This window comes from Mastigoproctus giganteus, chromosome 7 (assembly GCF_048544385.1).
Source record: "Mastigoproctus giganteus isolate SK-2022 chromosome 7, ASM4854438v1, whole genome shotgun sequence".
Lineage (NCBI taxonomy): Eukaryota > Metazoa > Arthropoda > Arachnida > Uropygi > Thelyphonidae > Mastigoproctus > Mastigoproctus giganteus.
Window position 1 is genome coordinate 181,877,874 of NC_143581.1, and position 20,976 is coordinate 181,898,849.

The 20,976-nt window shown below is 40.4% G+C and overlaps 1 protein-coding gene across 5 annotated transcripts in view; it reads right to left on the minus strand.

The window, feature by feature from the left end:
• Window positions 1-20,976, minus strand: part of LOC150083375 (anoctamin-8-like) — a 423,636-nt gene that overhangs the window by 229,593 nt on the left and 173,067 nt on the right. The gene's annotated exons all lie outside the window — the stretch shown is intronic.

Genomic DNA, 20,976 nt, shown 5'->3' on the forward strand with positions numbered 1-20,976 from the left:
CTCCTATGAATCGAGAACCTACTGCGTGCTGAATTCTCATTCTAGTGCATATAATATACATTTAGATTCCAGCAACAGCATTAATTTTTTAAATCTTAGCATTTTTAAAGAATATTATCAGCTTTGACAAATCTGAGAAACACACACACACGAAAATTCCTTCTCTTTTACTTGCATCATCCTTATGGTATAAAAATATCTGTATTGTACATACAAATCCATAACACAGTAAGTCATTTTTCTAATGAGAATGATTTAAAAATAGAACTGCAGCATTTCATTAATACTTTTTAAAAATAAAATATCTTTGATAATTAATCCATAGAACCATATTAGAAGTTAAACATGTATTTGAAGCCCACTCCCCAAAATACAGACAAACTGAAACAGTCTTTTACACAGAATATCAAAGTTATGTTTCCATAACATAGTCAATAAGGCTGATTTTTTTTTTCTTATATTAAACAGGATTATCAGTTCAATAGTTACATTCTTTCAGTTATAGTATTCAAGATTACAAACAATTTAATTCAGTGCCAACCAAGTTGCAATGCATAGTTCCACCAAGACATATAGTTCCACCAAGACATCTAATTCTAGTGGCACAATGATAAGATGATCGGCCTTCAAACAGTTCCAGAAAAATTTCATATTTAAAAGTTCTTTAACATCTCTGGTTACCTGCAAATTTCTCAGAGACAAGGCAGTAAAACCATATAAAATTTCCAAATTTGTGAATTAAACAAGTGCATCATGGGCCCTATAATTCTCTTAAATGAAACACTCTCTTCATTTCTGACACTGATGATGTTTCATAAAACCCTACTATTACACTCTCCATTCTTTAAGTATTTTAACATGCTTTAAATTTTTAATTTCTTTTTCAACAATAGCAATCCTCTACAAAAAAAAGTGAACCTTTTTGGTGAAATACAAACTTTAATTTTCATTCTTTTAATTTTTATGCTTTTAATTCAGCTGTACTGTACTTACAAATATATCAAGCTTTTGGGTAAAAAAGAAGTAAGTCTAGCACATATTTATAGCAATCTCTTAGATAGTAGTTTCTTCCAACAATTAATCACTCTCTGCCAAAATACAATTTTCACACATCTAACAAGCAGCCATCTTTTTCAATTTTTTGATTACGTACCCATGTGAGAATTAGTACTAGTAGTACCAAATGATGCAAGAAAGCAAGCTTATAACAAACAGCTTATATCAAACAGCAAAAAAAAAAAATTCCCACATCACCTGTCCATCTCCAAAAGTTTGTCCAGTTCTTTTTTTGAATATATTCAAACTACCCACTTCCCCAACAACAGATGAAAGTTTGTTTCCAAATCAACAATTCATTGTCTGAAGCCAAACCTATACACATTTATCCTGCAGCTATCCTTCCTCAATCTGAATTTATATCCCTTCATTCTGTGCAGTCTGATTCAAGAGAAAGAATGTCATCAGCATTGAGCTTAGTCAACCCATTCAAATCCTTAAACATCTCAGCCAAATCACCTTGCAGGTAGCTAGTCTCTAGACACTGCAATTTCCAGAACTGAAGCCTTTCTTGGTAAGACCACCCTTCTGTTCCTCAACTGCCCTTCTCTGCAGCCATTCCAACAGATCTATATCCTTCAAAAAATGTGGCCTCCAGAGCTGCATGAAGTACTCAAGATATGACATAGCCATTGCCTTATAAAATGGGATAACCACCTCATAAAATCCCTGCTAGCAAAATCCTTATATATCATTGACAAAACTACATGAGCTGTTCTAGCAGCCTGTCCACACTGCTAGGAGAATTTCATATCTGACTGCACAAATAGTACTGGAAAATCAGCAACAGAAAATGAAAAAGACCTAGGGTCTTTTTCGCTTTCCACTACTTAGTGTAATACCACATTAATCTGGAACTACTGCTATATGCAGCATCTTGCATTTGTTAAGGTTAAACTTCAACTTCATTTCTCAGCCGATTAGCCTAATTTTTCTAGATTTTGTTCCAGTAACTTACCTTTATTATTGTCATTAACTACCCTGCCAACCTTTGTATCATCTGCAAACTCAGACATTAAGCCTGATATACCTTCATAAATATCATTAATAAATATAGAAAACAACAATAGGCTCGGCACTGAACAATGGGGACCCCACAAATAACATTAGTTCACAAAGAACAGTGCCTATCGATAACCACTCTGTGTCATCTCCCACTCAACTACTCCTTTATCCATAGCACTAACTTATCCTTAATGCCATATGGCTCCAATTGTTACAGCAGTCTTGTATATGCAACAATATCAAATGCTTTCCTGAAACCCAAGTAAACAACACAAAAATTATTTTTTTACATCCAGTTTTTCGTTACTGCATTACAGTATCCAATCTGATTGGTCAGACAAGATCACCCCTTAACAAATCCATACTGTGACTGAGATATAACCACATTTCTGTCTAGATGGTACTATAAAAAAAAAAAAGTAAAGTGCAGCCATTATCAACCCACTGCAGGGTGGAAGCCTCCTCAACAATTCATGCTGAGGGAAATGGACCATAATCTGCCACGCTGGTCCAGTGCGGGTTGGCAGATCGACCGTATTCAGCAGGCAGGGGCTTGAACCCCGGTCTACTCAAAGAGCGTGTGCTACTGCACTCCCGCTCCTGCCCACTCGGCTACGGATGGTACTATATTACTTCTTTAACCAGCAGCTCTGTTATTTACAATGTAACAGATGTTAAGCTAACAGGTCTATAATTATTCATGTCACCTTTTGATCCCCCTTTGTAAATTGGGGATACATTTTATGTTTCCACTGCATGGATACCTCCTTTGTATCCAAAGATGCTCTCATAACTGTGGCTAAAAGTTGGCTTACATTCTTTGCTGTCTGCCTTAATATAATTAAGAGGTCTGGCACTGCTGTTGCAGAGGTGAACAGTCGGTAAAGTTTGAGCTCCTGCAAATGGATAAATATTTTGGATATTTTTACCGAACCCTCGATTAATTAACATATTAAACTGTGTTTTACAAAGATATTAAACAGGCTTAGTAGCATTCGTTAACTTATTTTTAAATTTAGGTGATTGACAGAACCTCTTAAAGTACCGTATAAGAATTAGACTAATGGGAGAAATAGCATAAAGTCTTAATTTTCGGTACTCACCTCACTTGATCTGCTTTGTTACATGATGTTAAAGTGGAATAGGATTAAAACTAATTAAGAATTTTGGTTAAAATTAATAAATAGAGACGGAGACATTAAAACATCTGTGATTAAAAGTAGCCCAGGAAGAAGTGCACCAACTTATTCCTGCTTATCAAGTCACAAAAGACAACCAGGAATAAGTTGGTGCACTTCTTCCCGGGCTACTTTTAATCTCACAGATCTTTTAATGTTTCCGTCTCTATTTATTAATTTTAACCAAAATTCTTAATTAGTTTAATCCTATTCTACTTTAACATCATGTAACAAAGCAGATCAATTGAGGTGAGTACAGAAAATTAAGCCTTTATGCTTTTTCTCCCATTAGTCTTATTTTTAAATTTAACTGGTGATTTTGCAAGTTACAACTCACTGCTTGTACTGCTATTGTATCAGTGTTTTAGCACGAATATCGTAGAATATAACCCAGTAGTCCAGAAGAATAGCAGGGTTTTAATCATGATAAATAAGTAGTTTGAAGGTTTTAATCACTTGTTGGGCATATATCTTTGGTATTTAGCTAAGGATATAACAAATTTAACATTCTGATCGTTACAGTATAGTACAACTTGATAGCGTATATCTTGAACTTGATAGCATAAGGCAGCGGTGGCCAACAAGTTGATCGCGGCTTTAGTTTCGGTCGATCATGACAAATTTTAAATAGATTAGTCAAAATCTAAATATTATTATTATGCATCCACTGCACACTTTATTGACTGGAATTTGGGGGCTGGTTACTCACACACTAGCAGGACTTTTGTGGATTTATTGGATGATTGTTTTCTACATCAGCATGTTCGGGAGGCAACTAGAGGGAGTAATACTCTTGATTTGATTATCAGCAGTGATTCTTCATGCATTAAGAATCTGCAGATAAATGAACCACTAGGTGGCAGTGATCACAGTGTGCTGAAGTGGGATTTACTCAAAGAGGTAACTACCATTAGGGGTAAAGGGAAGGGTTATTGCTTCCGTAAAGGCGACTACGATGGACTGAGACAGTATTTAAATTCTATACAGTGGGACCAACTGATGATGTTACCAACAGCAAATTCAAAATGGGAAGCATTCAAAGAACTTATCTTGGAAGCTACTAGGCTTTACATACCAACTAAGAAATATTGTTCAAGGTTTAGGCCAAAATGGATGTCAGATGAACTAATGAGGCATATGGCAGAGAAGAAAAATGCATGGGATACTTACAAATTAACACATGACACAGAAGCCTATGATAGATACAAGTTGATATGCAACCAAGTACAAAGGAGGTTAGGCAGGCGAAGGCAGATTACGAGAAATCCTTGGCAAGGATGCAAGAAAAACAGCAAAGAGTTCTTTACTTATGTAAACTCTAGAAGGAAGGGGATGAATCAGATTGGTCCACTTGATATTGATGGGTCAAGTGTTGATGATCCTGCTCAGGTAGCTAACAAACTAAGTGAATATTTTGCATCGACATTCACACATGAGGAGTTATTCAGCGAGGGGAATGCCAGAGGTGTATTCAACTCTAGCAGTAAGCTAGATAATCTTGAAATAACTGGGAGTAAAGTGGAGGAGAAACTGTTGAAGATAAACACAAGAAAGGCACCTGGGGTGGATTGGATCTATCCAGTTATATTAAAGGAGGCAGCAGAGGAAGTAAGCAAACCCTTAGCCTTAATTATGAGAGCTTCCTTGGACTCAGGGGAGGTACCCATAGACTGGAAATGTGCAAATGTGACCCCAATTCACAAAGGAGGATCAAAGGCTGACACAAGTAATTATAGACCTGTGAGCTTAACTTCTGTTCCAGGAAAATTAATGGAGGCACTGGTTAAAGAAGGACTGCAGGATCACTTAGACAAGACTTCAGTTATAGCTCAGACACAGCATGGTTTTGTTAAGGGGAGGTCTTGCCTGACCAACTTGATTGGATACTATGATGCAGTCACAAAAGAACTGAGATGCAGGGAATAACTTTGATATTATATACTTGGATCGTAGAAAGGCTTTTGATACTGTTGCACATGGAAGACTGCTACACAAATTGGAGCAGTGTGACATTGGAGGCAAATTGCTGCTATGGATAAAGGGGTGGTTGAGGGGGAGAAGACAGAGAGTGGTAATCAATGGACACTGCTCATCGTGGACTGATGTTATTAGTGGAGTCCCTCAGGGCTCAGTGTTGGGTCCATTATTGTTTTCTGTATTTATAAATGATATTGATGATGGTATATCGGGCTTAATGTCCAAGTTTGCAGACGATACAAAGGTTGGCAGGGTTGTCAAGGACACTACTGACACTATGCTGCTGCAACAGGATCTGGAAAGTTTGAGCAGATGGGCTGAGAGGTGGCAAATGAAGTTTAACATTGACAAATGTAAAGTACTACACATGGGAAACAGCAACCCCAGAGCAACGTATCAACTCTGTGGTACTACACTGACAGTGGTAGAGAATGAAAGGGACTTGGGGGTGGTTGTGCAGGCAGATATGAAGTTCTCTGAGCAGTGCAGACGGGCTGCAAGAGTAGCTCATGGAGTATTGTCAATGATATACAGGATTTTTCCAGCAGGGATAAGGAGGTGATTATTCCATTGTATAAAGCAATGGTCAGGCCACACCTAGAGTACTGTATACAGGTCTGGAGGCCTCATTTCAAGAAGGATGTAGAGCTGCTGGAACGAGTACAGAGAAGGGCAACAAGATTAGTGAATGGAACAAAGGGGTGCTCTTACGAAGAAAGGCTTAAGTTTTGCAAATTACAGTGTCTGGAGACTAGGCACCAGCGAGGTGATCTGATAGAGGTGTATAAAGCCTTGAATGGTTTAAGCATGCTCAATGCTGATGGGATTCTTCCTCTAGCTCAGAAAAATCACCTGAGAGGGCATAAATTCAAATTGAGGAAAGACGGATGTAGGATAGACGTGCGGAAATTTGCCTTTAGCCAGCGGGTGGTTGGTTGGTGGAACAGACTTCCATCCCTTGTGGTGGAGGTGATAGCCTAAATAAGTTTTAAGGCTCAGCTGGACAGGTATTTTGAACGAACAGAGGGGTGAAGTGGAAGTGGGTTTTTTTTTTTTTTTTTTTTGGCTGATGCTGCATAAGCTTGCTTTCTTGCATCAAATGCCTCTACTAATGCTAATGCTAATACACTTATTACAAATAAGCATATGCAGTGGGCTAGGTACGCTAGGCCTTGTCTAGTAAAGCACGCAGTTATGTTGTGGAGAGTATATGTGTCAAATTCTTATTTAGCTTACTTAATATTATTAACTGAACAGTACTTATACTTAATTTAATAACCTTTGATTTAAAATTAATACAATGAAAAAGAGCAAAACGTATCATTTTTATCAAGAGTGGGAACTAGAATACTTTTTTGTAATGATAAAAGAAAAATGTTTGATTTGCAATGCTTCTGTGGCTATACTCAAAAAAAGGAAATTTAGAAAGGCACTTCAACGCACTGATTAGTAGTATTTCTGCACATAAATATCAATTTTTGGCAATGGCTAAGGATTTCAAAGAAAAAAAAAATCCGATCATTTTGAAAATATGCAAACCCTGGTCCTGTTACACCTATCCTTCTTAGATAGTATATTCCCCGTCTCTGACAATAGAGTTACCAACAATAACTAGTTCCTTTGGGACCAGTGCATTTTGCCTTGGAGATTGTCTCTGTGTTGCTTGATGCACAGGAGTGAGCTCTGTCATTGAGCTGGGCAGCTGAGAGCTTGATGGGCCCTCATATTAATTTCTTCGAGGGCATTTACCCTACACCTCAAGCTCTCATAGATGCCCATCAGAACGCTGAGTTGGCGCCTAATTTCTTGACACTCCAGACACCTAGCGTGCACACACACACAAATGCATCCTCCTTGGCTAGATCATGTCCTGTTTTAGAAAGGTTGGCAAACATTTCACATTTCGCACATTTTTTGAGACTGTGATGCATTGGAGAATTGCCCCCTTCGTTTCTCCCCCGAGTCACAGCACCCTCGCTAGTCGGTGAGCTTTGCTTCCCAGCTCTAGTTTGGATCGTGATTTCCATTTAAATACAATTTAATTAACAATGAAATTTAATAAGATTAATAATATTTTTGATTAATTGATAATACAAGGCCCTCTCATGCTTTGCACATGAGCTGTTTACTCGGCTAAGGGCAATGACCCAACCTCCCCAGGCCTGATGCAGGACCTGACTACACCTACAACTCATCGGACGGAACTCTGCTCTCATGAGTGCCATTACTTTGTCAACTGTACCAGAAAGATCAAAGTACCACGATGTCGGACGGGACTTTGCTCCCACAAACATCACAATCAAACACGGACACCCTGTCAACTGGACCGACAGCACATGTAATTTACCCAATGAACTACCCTAGAATGTGACAATCACCATATGCAGGAGTGACAACACTGCATCGACACCCAGATAACAGAACAAACAGTGAAAGTGACCACATACCAACAATGACCACCCAAAATGAAGGAAATAGAAGGACCATGACCACGACCAAACTGGATGAGACCTTGATCCCATGACCAACGCTGGCATTCAACCGATCTGTGAACAAGTCGGTAGAGACCTTGTCCCTGGATGTACCTCCTGGTGGGGCCAGTGTTGTGATGTTGTCCTGAACCTGCTGGCCTAGCCACCACTCTGCAGCCAGGCTGCACACATGCCATATTGGTGAAGGCGCCTCTGTAGCCAGGTGGGAAGGAGCAGCAGTGCGTAGCACACGCTTCTTGATTAGACCGGGGTTCGAGCCCGTCACCACCAAATACGGAGGATGCAGAAAGGTCAAGGGAATGACCACCGCATATTCCCGGAGCAATATGGCCTTAGTTGCTAATGCTCCTAAAAACCAAACAACAACAACCACCATATTGGCGACCTGTGCCGGCTCCCTTGTCCGGCCCTTTCTATCCCACCCCGGCAGTGGGGAGGAGACGGTCATACTGTTTCCTCCCCTCCATGCCACCCCCATTCTTCCTTCTGGCAGGGCATGGGCATGCCCTGCTGACACCAAATTGAGGCTTCCTATTCTGTTGGCCTTATCCTTCCTCCTTTAACCCCCCAGTCTTCATTCTCCTCCCCCTCTCTATCTTTACACAAATGAATTCCCCCTCCCCCCACATAAATTCAATGAATCCAAATTAACTTACGCCCATATTTCAGTCTATCCTTATTCAAGCGACATCACCCTACGCAACTGAGAGATATCACACATATATCTATACATATATGTGTAAAAAAAAAAAATTTTTTTTTTTTTTTTTTTTAAGATCCTAGCCACTGAAATCTCAGGAAATTAGGTGGCAGGACCTGCCAGAGTGAACTAAAGACTATCGGGTACCTGGTCTGCCTCCACGGGGCGTAAGTGGGGCAACGTTGGGCCTCAGAAGTGGTCCAGCGGCTAAATGGCCAGAGGAACAATGGTACAAAACACCACACTTCCATAATCCATACACTTAAATCTCTGGCCTTCCCAGTGAACTGGTACACCCACAATAAAAGCAATGCGGAGATGGGGGAAACCCCTGGTGCCGTTAGACACTGAAAACACTTACACTTACCAAACCTGGGGGGGGTGTACAAAGTCACTACAAATAAGCTCCCCAGAGGTGAGGTCATGACCTCCACCCGCACCCCGCAGGGAACATTGGCCATCACCTGGGAACAGTCTATCGTCAACATCCTCAATGTGATTTTCCAAAAACCAGCACACCCGCAACTACCAGAACAACTGTAGATCTGCGATGGAAATAAAGCATATCACATAGACCAAATGGAACCACCTTTTGCCCTAGAAGAACTACAACAGGCATCGCAACAAGTAAGGAATAAAAAATGCCCAGGCCCAGATCTTCTGGAGCCTGAGATTATTAAAAAAGTAGTAGACATCTCTTCGCAGACTTTACTAAACCTCTTCAACACATGCTTGAAAACTGGAGTCTTTCCAACCGACTGGAAAATGGCCAACATCAAATTAATTCTAAAAAATCCTATGAAACCACCCGAACAACCCGAATCATACCGGCCAATTGCCCTGCTCCCAGTTGCTAGTAAACTTCTTGAAAAGATGCTTCACAAGCAACTCCTGCACCACTATGAAGCTGCAAATCTCGTGATGCCCACACAGTTTGGGTTCATACCTGGAACCTCAACAGTGGATGCTCTCAACAGCCTCCTAAGTTTGGCTGCTGCCTGTGATAGGAAGTAATTCTTGGTTATTTCGGTCGATTTTGCTGGGGCGTTCGACACCATCTGGTGACCGAATGTCCTGGCCAGACTGCGGAAGGCAAAAACACCCATCAACCTTTACAAAATAATGAAGTCATATTTATCCAAGAGAAAAATACAAGTAGTGACTCCATACAAGAAACTGACCAGGCCTGTTTACAGGGGCTGCCCCCAGGCTCAGTACTGGGACCGCTCTTCTGGAGTATGGTATTGGATGAGTTTCTGTCCTTCGACCTGGGGGAAGTCCACTCACAGGCATTTGCAGATGACCTGATACTGAATGTTGCCACAGACAACTGACTTCAATTGGAAACCCAGGCAAATCGAGCAATTCAAATTCTACAAGACTGGATGAAGGTCCATTTTCTTAAGATCTCACCGGGAAAAACCTACTCAATGCTACTGAAAGGAACATTAAATCTCCGTAGACCACCGCAAATTAAAGTAGAAAATACAACTACCAAACTACTCAGTGAGATGAAATATCTAGGAATCATACTGGACAGGAACAAATCTTTCAACCCACACTTGAAACATATCCAAGAGAAAATCAGGAGATATTCAAACTCGTCGCAAGAATAGCTAAAAGGGACTGGGGACTCAAGAGGCACACCTTGGGACTGTATTACAAAACGACATTTATACCAACCATAACTTACGTGTCACCCATCTGGTTCCAGAAAGCAACTACTGCAGTTAACAGACGGACACTAGATTCCATCCAGTGGACGATACTCCTCTCTATTACACGGGCCTGCTGCACTGTGAGTACACATGCTCTGCAGATTCTGGTGGAGCACTCCCCCTTGACCTCGAGGTGGTGCGTTGTGCCATGGTGCAGCATCTCGCAAAAGGGCTTCCCTGCACCTTCCTGGGCCACTCCATTGACCCTACAGGAAACCTGAAAAGAGAGAAAACAAAACTCGCCACCCACCTGCAGCATGTCTGGCAGGATAGGTGGTCAAGAATCCACAAAAGGGGAAATAACGAGGAAATTTCTGCCTGATGTCGGAAGATTATACCCAAAAGCACCATTATGGTTTCACCCTGGACACTATGTATCTTTTAACAGGTCATGGGGCCCTGAATGCCAAACTAAACAGTTTTAAATTAGTAAACGATCCCCGCTGTGTCTGTGGGGAAGTGGAGACATGGTCTCACATAATGTACAACTGTGAAAACTATGAGGATCTCCGCTGCCTCCTGATGACAAAGCTGACTTACTTCCCTCACGACAGGGAATCAAACCTGTTGGACTCGTAAGAGGAGTATAAGGAGTTGACAAAATTCGCCCAGGGACTGTTCACAAGGAGGACACTGCTATCTACAGGGATCAAGAACAGGCACCACGACTAAATTAACCATCCTTGGACTCAACGAAACTGGCTCTCACCCAGATACAAGACAGGAGGGGGAGGTGACTTCGGGGCTACTACTCCCCTCGCCGCCCCTCTCTTCCCTCTGGTGGGGCACGGGCCTGCTCCACTGATTTGGGGGTCATCTTCTCTATGGACCCCTTATTTCTGTCTTTCCCCCAGCCTTCAGTCTCCCCACCCCTCTCTCTCTCTCTCTCTCTCTCTCTCTCTTTTAATTATAATTACTAGTGTCTGAACCATTGTTAAAAATGCTTGAGCCCTACACCCAAAAACTTAACATTTATTTGCATAAATAATACTTCTTTTTGGCTGATCCATAACTATAAGGGTTTTTTTATTATTATTATTATTTATTTTTTTATTATTATTTTTTATTATTATTATTATTTTATTTTTTTTATTATTATTTATTTATTTATTTTTTTATTATATTTTTATTTATTTATTTATTATTTTTTTTTAAGGTCCTAGCCACTGAAATCTCAGGAAATTAGGTGGCAGGACCTGCCAGAGTAAATAACTATAGGTCTGCCTCCACAAGGCAGAGTGTGGACAACATTGGGTCCCATTAGGGGCCCAGCGGCTAAATGACCAGAGGAACAATGTACACAACACTACACATGTACAAAATCCATACACTTTTAAACCTCTGGCATTGACATTAATATCTCTGTAAAACACAATGTACTATGTTATTTAACGAAGAATACGTTAAAAATTAAAAAATACTTATCCCTTTACAGTAGCCAAAAATCCACCATCTGTACTGTTCTGCGATACCAGCATCCTCTCTTGAGAGGCACAACTAGAGGAGTGATACTCTTGATCTCGTTATCAGCAGTGATTCATGTATTAAGAAAGTGCAGAAAAAGGTACCACTAGGTGGCAGTGATAACGGTGTGCTGATGGGATTTACTTAAAGATGTAACTACCATCAGAGGTAAATGGAAGGGTTTTTGCTTTCGTAAAGGTGACTACAGTGGTCTTAGACAGTTTTTAAATTCTATACAATGGGACCAACTGATGATGTTACCAACAACAAATTTTTAATGGGAAGCATTCAAGGAAGTAATCTTGGAGGCTACTAAGCTTTTTGTCCCAATTAAGAAATACTGTTCAAGGTTTAGGCCTAAATGGATGGCAGATGAACTAATGAGATGCGTGGCAGAGAAGTTTTTTTGTTTGTTTGTTATTTGGTTTTTAGGAGCATTAGCAACTAAGGCCATATTGCTCCGGGAATATGCGGTGGTCATTCCCTGACCTTTCCACATCTTCCATATTTGGTGGTGACGGGCTCGAACCCCGGTCTAATCAAGAAGCGTGTGCTACGCACTGCTGCTCCTTCCCACCTGGCTACGGAGGCGCCAAGTTTTTTTTTTTTTTTTTTTTGTTATTTGGTTTTTAGGAGCATTAGCAACTATGGCCATATTGCTACAGGATATGCTGTAGTCATTCCCTGACCTTTCCACATCCTGCATATTTGGTGGTGACGGGCTCAAACTCCAGTCTAATCAAGAAGTGTGTGCTACGCACTGCTGCTCCTTCCCACCTGGCTACGGAGGCACTGGGCAGAGAAGAAAATTGCTGATATCAGTTGATAAATGCTAATGAACTCCAAGGCACAGAAGACTATTCTAGATATAAGCTAGTCTGTAATCAAGTCACAAAGGAGGTTAGGCAAGCGAAGGCAGATTATGAGAAACCTTTGGCAAAGTATGCAAAGAAAAACACCAAAGACTATCTTTACTTTGTAAACTCTAGAAAGAAGAAGATGAATCAGATTGGTCTACTTGATATTGATGGTTCGATTGTTGATGATCCTTCTCAAGTAGCTGACAAACTGAAAGAGTATTTTCATCTACATTCACACATGAGGAAATCTGTGGGGAAGTGGAGGCCAGAAGCTCATCAAATTCTAGCAGGGAGCTAAATTATTTTGTAATAATTAAGAGCAAAATGGAGGAGAAATTATTGAAGCTGAACAGAAGAAAAGCACCTGGGGTGGATGGAATCTATCCAGTTACATTAAAGGAGGCAGCAAAGGAAGTAAGCATACCCTTATCCATAATTATGAAAGCTTCCTTGGACTCAGGGAAGGTCTCCATGGACTGGAGATTATTATTGTTGTTGTTGCTCATATTATTTCTCCCTGATTGGGGGATTCCACTCCATGACAGGTATTGCTACCAAGTACACAGGGTGGTTGTAATGTCTGGTGTTACTGTTGGTCGGGGAAATCTCTGACTATCCTACAGGTGTTCAGGATTGCGACTTTCTGGAGTTCTTTGTAGGTGTTCTCTGGGAGACCTATTGCTGCTAGGTTATGTCTGGTCTGTTGTGTGGGATGATCTTTTCCGTTATTATGGCGCAGTCCCAGTACAGCTTGTGGGTTCGGGTCTCTAGTACTGCCTGGGGTTCATACTTGTAGTATGGTACACTTTCTTTGGTCAACTGGTATTTCCTCGCTAGCTTCTGATGTATTATCCTGGCTACCTGGTCATGTCTACGAGTGTACTCAGTCTAGGTGATCACCTTGCACCTCGCGGTGATGTGTTGGATTGTTTCTGAGGTTAGGTGGCATCGTCGACATGTGTCATCTGACATTCCGGGCTCCTTTGCGATGTATTTTCTATAGTTTCTAGTGTTGATTAGCTGGTCTTGAATGGCCAGCATGAATCCTTCAGTCTCGGGGAAGAGCATCCTGCTTGTGAGCCATGCATTGGAAGCAATGTTATTGATGTGATCTTGATGAAGGTCATTGTAGTCTCTGCCATGGGGTGTCTTCTTTGCCCATCTTTCTAACTTCGTTTCTTGTACTGTCTGGGCAGGAGGGAGTTCCTTGCTTAGGTTGAGTGTGGTATCTATCTCCACTTATCTATCTTCCTTATGGCCTGGTGGAGTGGTGTTGTGCTGTTCTTGAAGTAATCCTTCAGGTTAACTATCGCTGTTTTCTGTTGCTCTATCAGGTCTATCAGGCCCCTTCCTCCCTCTTTCTGACCTATTGTTAGTCTCTCCACTGGTGACTTCGGGTGGTGTTGGCGGCTCTTGGTCATTATTGTCCTTATCTTTTGAGCGATATCTTCTAGCTCTGTGTTAGTCCAATCTACGACCCCGAAGGTGTATGTTAGTACTGGAGCTGCATAGGTGTTTATGGCTTTAACTGTTTTCTCCATTCAGTTTTGCTTTCAGTAGGCTTCTGAGTCTCTGGTGATATTTTTCGGTCAGGCACTTCTTGATTTCCTTGTACTCTAACTGCTGAGCCTGCATCATCCCTAGGTATTCATAGGTCTCTCCTTCTGTCATAGCTTCGATCTCTTTACCAATCAGCAGCTGGTAGTTTCGGCCAACTAATTTTCCCTGGTGCAGTGTGTGGGTCTTGCATTTGTCTAGACCAAATTCCATCCTGATGTCCTTGCTGAATTCTTTGGTGATCCGGAGTAGTTGCTGGAGTTGCTTCTCAGTAGCCACATTGAGCTTGATGTCATCCACCTACGTCAGGTGGGTGAGGGTGTACAGGTTCTTTCTTCCTTCTTTGAGGCTATATCCATACTTGCTGCCATTAAGCATGGCGGATAGTGGGTTGAGTGCTTGACAGAACCACAGTGGGCTCAGAGCATCTCCCTGATAAATTCCTCTTGTAATGGGGATTGGACTAGTCATGATGTTCTCGACCTTAATGGTGGTACTCCATTTTTCCATTGTTGCTCCTAGGAAGTTTGTCACTATCGGATTGACCTTGTAAATTTTCAGGGTCTCTATTAGCCAGCTATGAGGTACAGAGTCGAAAGCTTTGCGGTAATTGATGTAGGCCGTGTATAGTTGCGGTGCTTCTTGTAGGCTTGCTCCATAACTGCGGCATCTATGGTTAATTGCTCCTTGCATCCATTGCTCCTCCTTTTTGCTTGCATCCTTTCTGCTGTTCGGCCATTATGTTCTGACTCTCTAAGTGATTTGATATCTTTTTGGTTATGCAGCTGGTCAGGATCTTGTACATCGTTGGGAGGTAAGTGATTGGCCTGTATTTCGCTGGTTTCTTGTATCTTCGTCTTTAGGCTTCAGGTATGTGACTCCTTCAGTGAGAAACTTCGGGATTGTCTCCAGGTGCCTTATTATTTGAGTAAACTGCTCTGCTAAGTGCTTGTGTGTGCAGGTGAGCTTCTTGTACCAGTAGTTGTGGATGTTATCAATTCTTGGGGTTTGCCAGTTGTGGGTGTTCCTGATCGATTGTTTTACTACTTCTTCTCAAATCTCTCATCTCTTGTATGTCCTTGGTTTTCTTCCGTTCTACTTGTATCCAGGGTGCTCTGCCCTTATGTCTTACTTCACTGCTCCAAATATTTCTCCAGAACTCTTCAATCGTCTTTGTCTCGGGTGGTCTGTTTCCTGCTTTCTCATCTTCACCCAGTTTCCTGTAGAAGGCTCTTTGATCCTCATCGAAGATTCAATTGTTTATTTTCCTCTGGGAGCTCTCTTTGTATCGGTGTAGTCTCTTGCTGAGTGCAAGGAGCTTCTGCTTCAGTGTGTCCAAATATTCTACTATTCTCTGATTTCTGGTTTCATGTTTGCTGTGGACGCTGTCTCTCTTGAAGATGCTCTTCACCTTTCCAATCAATTTCTTACTTCTATTGCCCTGTTGGTACTGGGTCAACTGACCTATCTTGACTCTTATTATTATTATTATTATTAGCCATATAGTGCAAGGAAGACTGAGACTTAACTGCACCAGCCAAAAAAAAAAAAAAAATTCCAAATTATCCTGAGAAAGAGGGAGAAATAGAAAGGAATCACCAAAAAAAGAGAAGAATGATGATATCCGGTGGCTCAGGACCCTGGGTGTGCCAAGCCCATACTCACCAGATGATCTGCAAAGGTGTCCCCAATTCACAAATGGGGAACAAAGGGTGACGAGTAATTACAGACCTGTTAGTTTAACTTCTGTTCCAGAGAAAATAATGGAGTCACTGGTTCAAGAAGCACTGCAGATTCATCTAGACAAGACTGCCATTATAGTTCAGACACAGCATGGGTCTGTTAAGGGGAATTCTTGTCTGACAAATTTCATTGGATATTATGTGGTCACAAAGGAACTGGATGAAAAAAATAATTTTGATATCATATACTTGGATTTTAGGAGAGCTTTTGATACTGTTGCACATGGAAAAGTACTGTACAAATTGGAGCAGTATGGCATTAAGGGCAAGTTGCTGCTATGGATAAAGGGATGGTTGAGTGCAAGAAGACAGCGTGGTGATCGATGGACACTTCGGTGGTGTGCCCATTGTTGTTTTCTGTATTTATCAATGATATTGATAAGGATCTAGAAGAATTGAGCAGATGGGCTGAGAGGTGTCAACTGAAGTTTAACACTGCCAAATGTAAAGTACTGCATATGGGTAGCAGTAACCCCCAAGAGTAACGTACCAACTGTGTGGTACTACACTCAGGGTAGTAGAGAATGAAAAGGACCTGGGGTTAATTGTGGAGTCACTTATGAAGTTTTCTGAGCAGTGCTAACAGGCTACAAAAGTAGTTCATGGCATCTTGCCAATGTCACACAGAAATTTTGCTAGCAGGGATAACTAGGTGATTGTCCCCTTGTATAATGCAAAGGTCAGGCTCCACCTTGAGTACTGCATACAGGTGTGGAGGCCTCATTTTAGGAAGGATGTGGAGCAGCTGGAACGAGAACAGAGAAGGGCAACGAGAATGGTGCCTGGAAGAGGGTAGCTGTTACCAAGAAATGCTGAAGTTCTGCAAATTGTAGCATCTGGAGACTAGGCACCTGCGAGGTGATCTAACTGAAGTGTATAAGGCTTTGAATGGTTTGAGCAAGCTCAATGCTGATGGGATTCTTCCTCTTGCTCAGATTACTCACCTCAGGGGACATAAATTGAAACTGAGGAAAGACAATTGTAGAGTAGATGTGTGGAAATTTGTCTTTAGCCAGCAGGTCATTGATAGTTGGAATAAACTTCCATCTGTTGTAGTGGAGGTCAACAACTTAAAGTTCAAAGCAAAACTAGACAGGCATTTGTAGTGAGTGGATGGGTGAAATGGGAATGTTTTTTATTTTTTATATTTTTTTAATTGGCTGATGCTGTATTGGCTTGCTTTCTTGCATCATATGCCTCTATTAATGCTAATGTTAATTGGATAGATCCCATCCACCGCAAGTGACTTTTTATGATTACCTTCACCAATTTCTCTTCCACCTTGCTCTCAGTTATCACAAAATCATTTAGCACCCTGGCAGAGTGTGACAGACTTCTGGTATTCCCTGCACAAAGAACTCCTCCTGTGCGAATGTAGATGCAAAATACCTATTCCGGCTGTCAGCAACCTAAGCAGGATCAAGAACAGTTAAACTGTTGGCATCAGATGGACGATTCAGCCCCTTCCTTCTACTGTTAATACAAGTAAAGATGTCTTTGTTACTTTTCTTGGCATTCATTGCAGCGATTTCTCATAATCTGCCTTAGCTTGCCTAACCTCCTTTGTGACTTTACTGCCAACAAGTTTATATCTGGTATAGGCTGTTGTATCAGCTGATAATTTATATGCATCTCATCCATTTTTCTTCTCTTCCTCGAGTTTCATTAGTTCATCTGGCATCCACTGAGGACTAAACCTTGAGCAGTATTTCTTAGTTGGTATGAAAAGAATAGTAGCATTTGTGATTAATTCCTTGAATGCTTCCTATTTAGAATTGGCTGATGATAACATTATCAGTTGGCCCCACTCTATAAAATTGAAAAACTGTCTGAGACCAATGTACTCACCTTTACAAAAGCAAAAACCTTTCCCTTTACCCTTGATGGTATCTTCAAGTAAATGACATCTTTAAGTACATCCCACATGAATACAATGTGATCATTGGCACCTGGTGGTTCTTTTATCTGCAGATTCTTAATGCATGGATAATCACTGCTGATAATCAGATCAAGCATATTACTCTCTCTGGGTGCCTTGCTAACATGCTGCAGTAGAAAACAGTCATCCAATAAATCCACAAAAATCTTGCTAATGTGTATGTCACCAACCCATAAGTTCCAGTCAATATCTGGAAAGTTGAACTCTCTCATTATAAGACATTCTGATTTAGAGGCCCACTATTTTTCTATGCAGCTGTATAGAAAAATAGAGTGGGCTACTAAATCAGAATGTCTCTCATCAGAGTCATTAGGCCTATAACATACTCCTACTCTCATTTTTGCTTTTTCTTTCCCAATGCTTATGTCACATCAAACTGACTCAACATTACAATGACAACACATGTCAACTGGATGCACTGCCTTAGATTTTCTGAGCTTCTAAATGAAGAGCATACCATCCCCACCACTCAGGCGCCTTCGTAGCCAGGTGGGAAGGAGCAGCAGCAGTGCATAGCACACGCTTCTTGATTAGACCAGGGTTCGAGCCCGTGACCACCAAATACGGAGGATGCAGAAAGGTCAGGGAATGACCACCGCATATCCCAGAGCAATATGGCCTTAGTTGCTAATGCTCCTAAAAACCAAATAACAAAAACCCCCACCACTCCTATTCCATCTATCTTTCTTGTACACGTTGAATTCCCCATATTAAAATTTTGCATCCCTTCTATCTGAGTGACACCACATCTCTGATATCCCAACGAAGTCTGCATTTGATATCACGACCAGTACTTCAAATTCATCAAATTTATTTACTATTCTCCTAGCACTGGTGTTCAGGAAAATATAAATACACCTGTTCTTACTCTTAGTTACCCCAACACAGCCTATGTATTTACTTGTTCCATGATTCCATTTAAGAGATTCCATTCAAAAGAGGGTAGTTAGGTTAATTAATGACTCATTTTTAACAAAGTCTCTCTAATCTCTGTCTCATAGATGTACTGTTTCTGCTGCATGCCTTTTCTATAGATATTTCCATGGACACTGTTCTTCTGAAGTGTCTTCTGTAATTCCCACGCTCTCTTCCAAACCAATCTGAACACATGCCAAAACAATCAACATCCTTTTACTGTCCAACTTCAAATTCACAGAACCAACTTTTCTTCTTCCTCATTTATTCATTCAACTTTCATTTTTATGGAACAACCTTCCTTCTTATATTTCCTGAAAATTACAATTTACAGAAATTCAAGTCTAATTTCAACAAGTATCTTCTTTCATCTTCTCAACTTTCAACCCATGCAAGGTGCTAAGTACTATAAGTTCTACTACCTCTCGAGCTTAAAATCTTGCCAGTTCATCTGTCATCCATTTAGGTCTAAACCTTCAATAGTATTTCTTAGTTGGTATAAAAAGCCTAGTAGCTTCTATGTTACTTTCCTGAATGCTTCCCATATAGAATTTGTTGTTGATAACATCATCAGTTGGCCCCACTGCATAGAATTTAAAAACCATCTGAAACTACTGGAGATACCCTTACAAAAGCAAAAGCTCTTTCCTTTAAACTTGACATTAGTTATGTGTTTAATTAAATCCGACATTAGCACACAGTGATTACTACCACTGTATGGGTTTTTTAAGTGCAGATTCTTAATGCATGAGGAACAGCTCCTGATAATTAGATCTACAGTACCAGTTCCTCTTGTTGCCTCTCTGCTGTAGAAAATAGTCATCCAATAAATCCAAAAATGTCTTGCTAGTGTGAGTGACAAAACAGAGGTTCTAGTAAATATTTAAAAGGTTAAAGGGGGACATTATAAAGACATTCTGATTTACTGGTGCAGTCTAATTTTCTGAATAGTTGTTCATTATACTGATCACAATCATTAGGCCCTATAACACACTCCAATTCTCATTTTTGTTTTTGCAGTGCTTATGTTGCACCAAACTGACTCAACATGGCATTGGCCACCCATTTTGATTGGATGTGCTGTGCCAGATTTAATATGCTTCTCAAATAACTCCTCCTTTCCTGTCTATACACATTGTACTCCACTCTCCAAGAATGAATAATATCATAGTTGGCTGTAACGGCAGGAAACTGCCACCATTACGATCATACATTGAGATTGTACCATTGGCAATTACAGCTGAATTAGTTTGCTGTTTTCTAGTTTGATTGTTCTACTAATCTTCAAGTACAAATTCTATTGTTGCTTTTGATTATTAAGGATAAATTAAGGCAAAATACCAAGATAAATTCAAGGCTTAACTGTAAAATAGTAAGATTTTACTGATGCTTTTTTGATTTATTTGAGCTGAAAGGAACAGTTCAGGAACATGGGATTAGGAGTTGAAATTATTGAAATAGTTGTTTATACTAATACATTTGGAAGTTGTTTATTTAATAATACTAATATTAATCTATTTGAGTTGTTGATGTCAAAGAATAATGGAAGATAGAAATCATAACAGTAAATGATCTTTAGACAGATTCAACAGGGAAGGAGAGGATACTTCACCCCTACTCCCACCTAATATTCCTCAATCTCATGGCAATATATGAAGGTTAGGTGAGTTTGTTTATCCTGAACGTATTGGTCACGAGCAGTTGAGATCTGCAGCTCAGTTAGTACAAGAGCAGTGCACCGGTGGTTGGTTAATCGAAGTGGAGGGGGCTGGGTCTATTTCCACCCCTATTTTGACAATTGATGCAAGTACAATAACTGACGAGTGTGATAATATTCAAGATGTGTCCTCTGTATATGCAGTCATTTCTAAAATGGGAAAGATATCACAAGTTTTCTTTTGGGAGAGGCTAATAAGGTAAATAAAAAAATGGGCATATAATTATGGACAAATGGTGTAATTTGGGGACTGTAACAACTGTACTATTGATAGAAAATGAGAGATTAAAACTCATTAATGAGGAAATTGATAAAAGAGCCTAAATTCTAGATACAATGACGCAAACTTTATCTGTGGTCACTGATAAACACATTGAACAGGAGGGAGGGAGGGACATTGAAGGGAGATATATACCAAAGTGAGATGAACATACAGATATGTTTCCGACGAATAGATTACATACACAAGAGTTGGTGTGTACCTATGCTGATACTGTAAGGGGTACTATTGAGAAGGGTGTTCCTTCTAGTGATGTTATTAAATCATCTAATATTGTTCTAATAATTACAGCTTCAAATACTAGTGACTTTAAAACAAGTTCTGATGTGAAAAATGTAGTAACTTGCAACTCTTAAAAATGATTTGAAGAATGTAA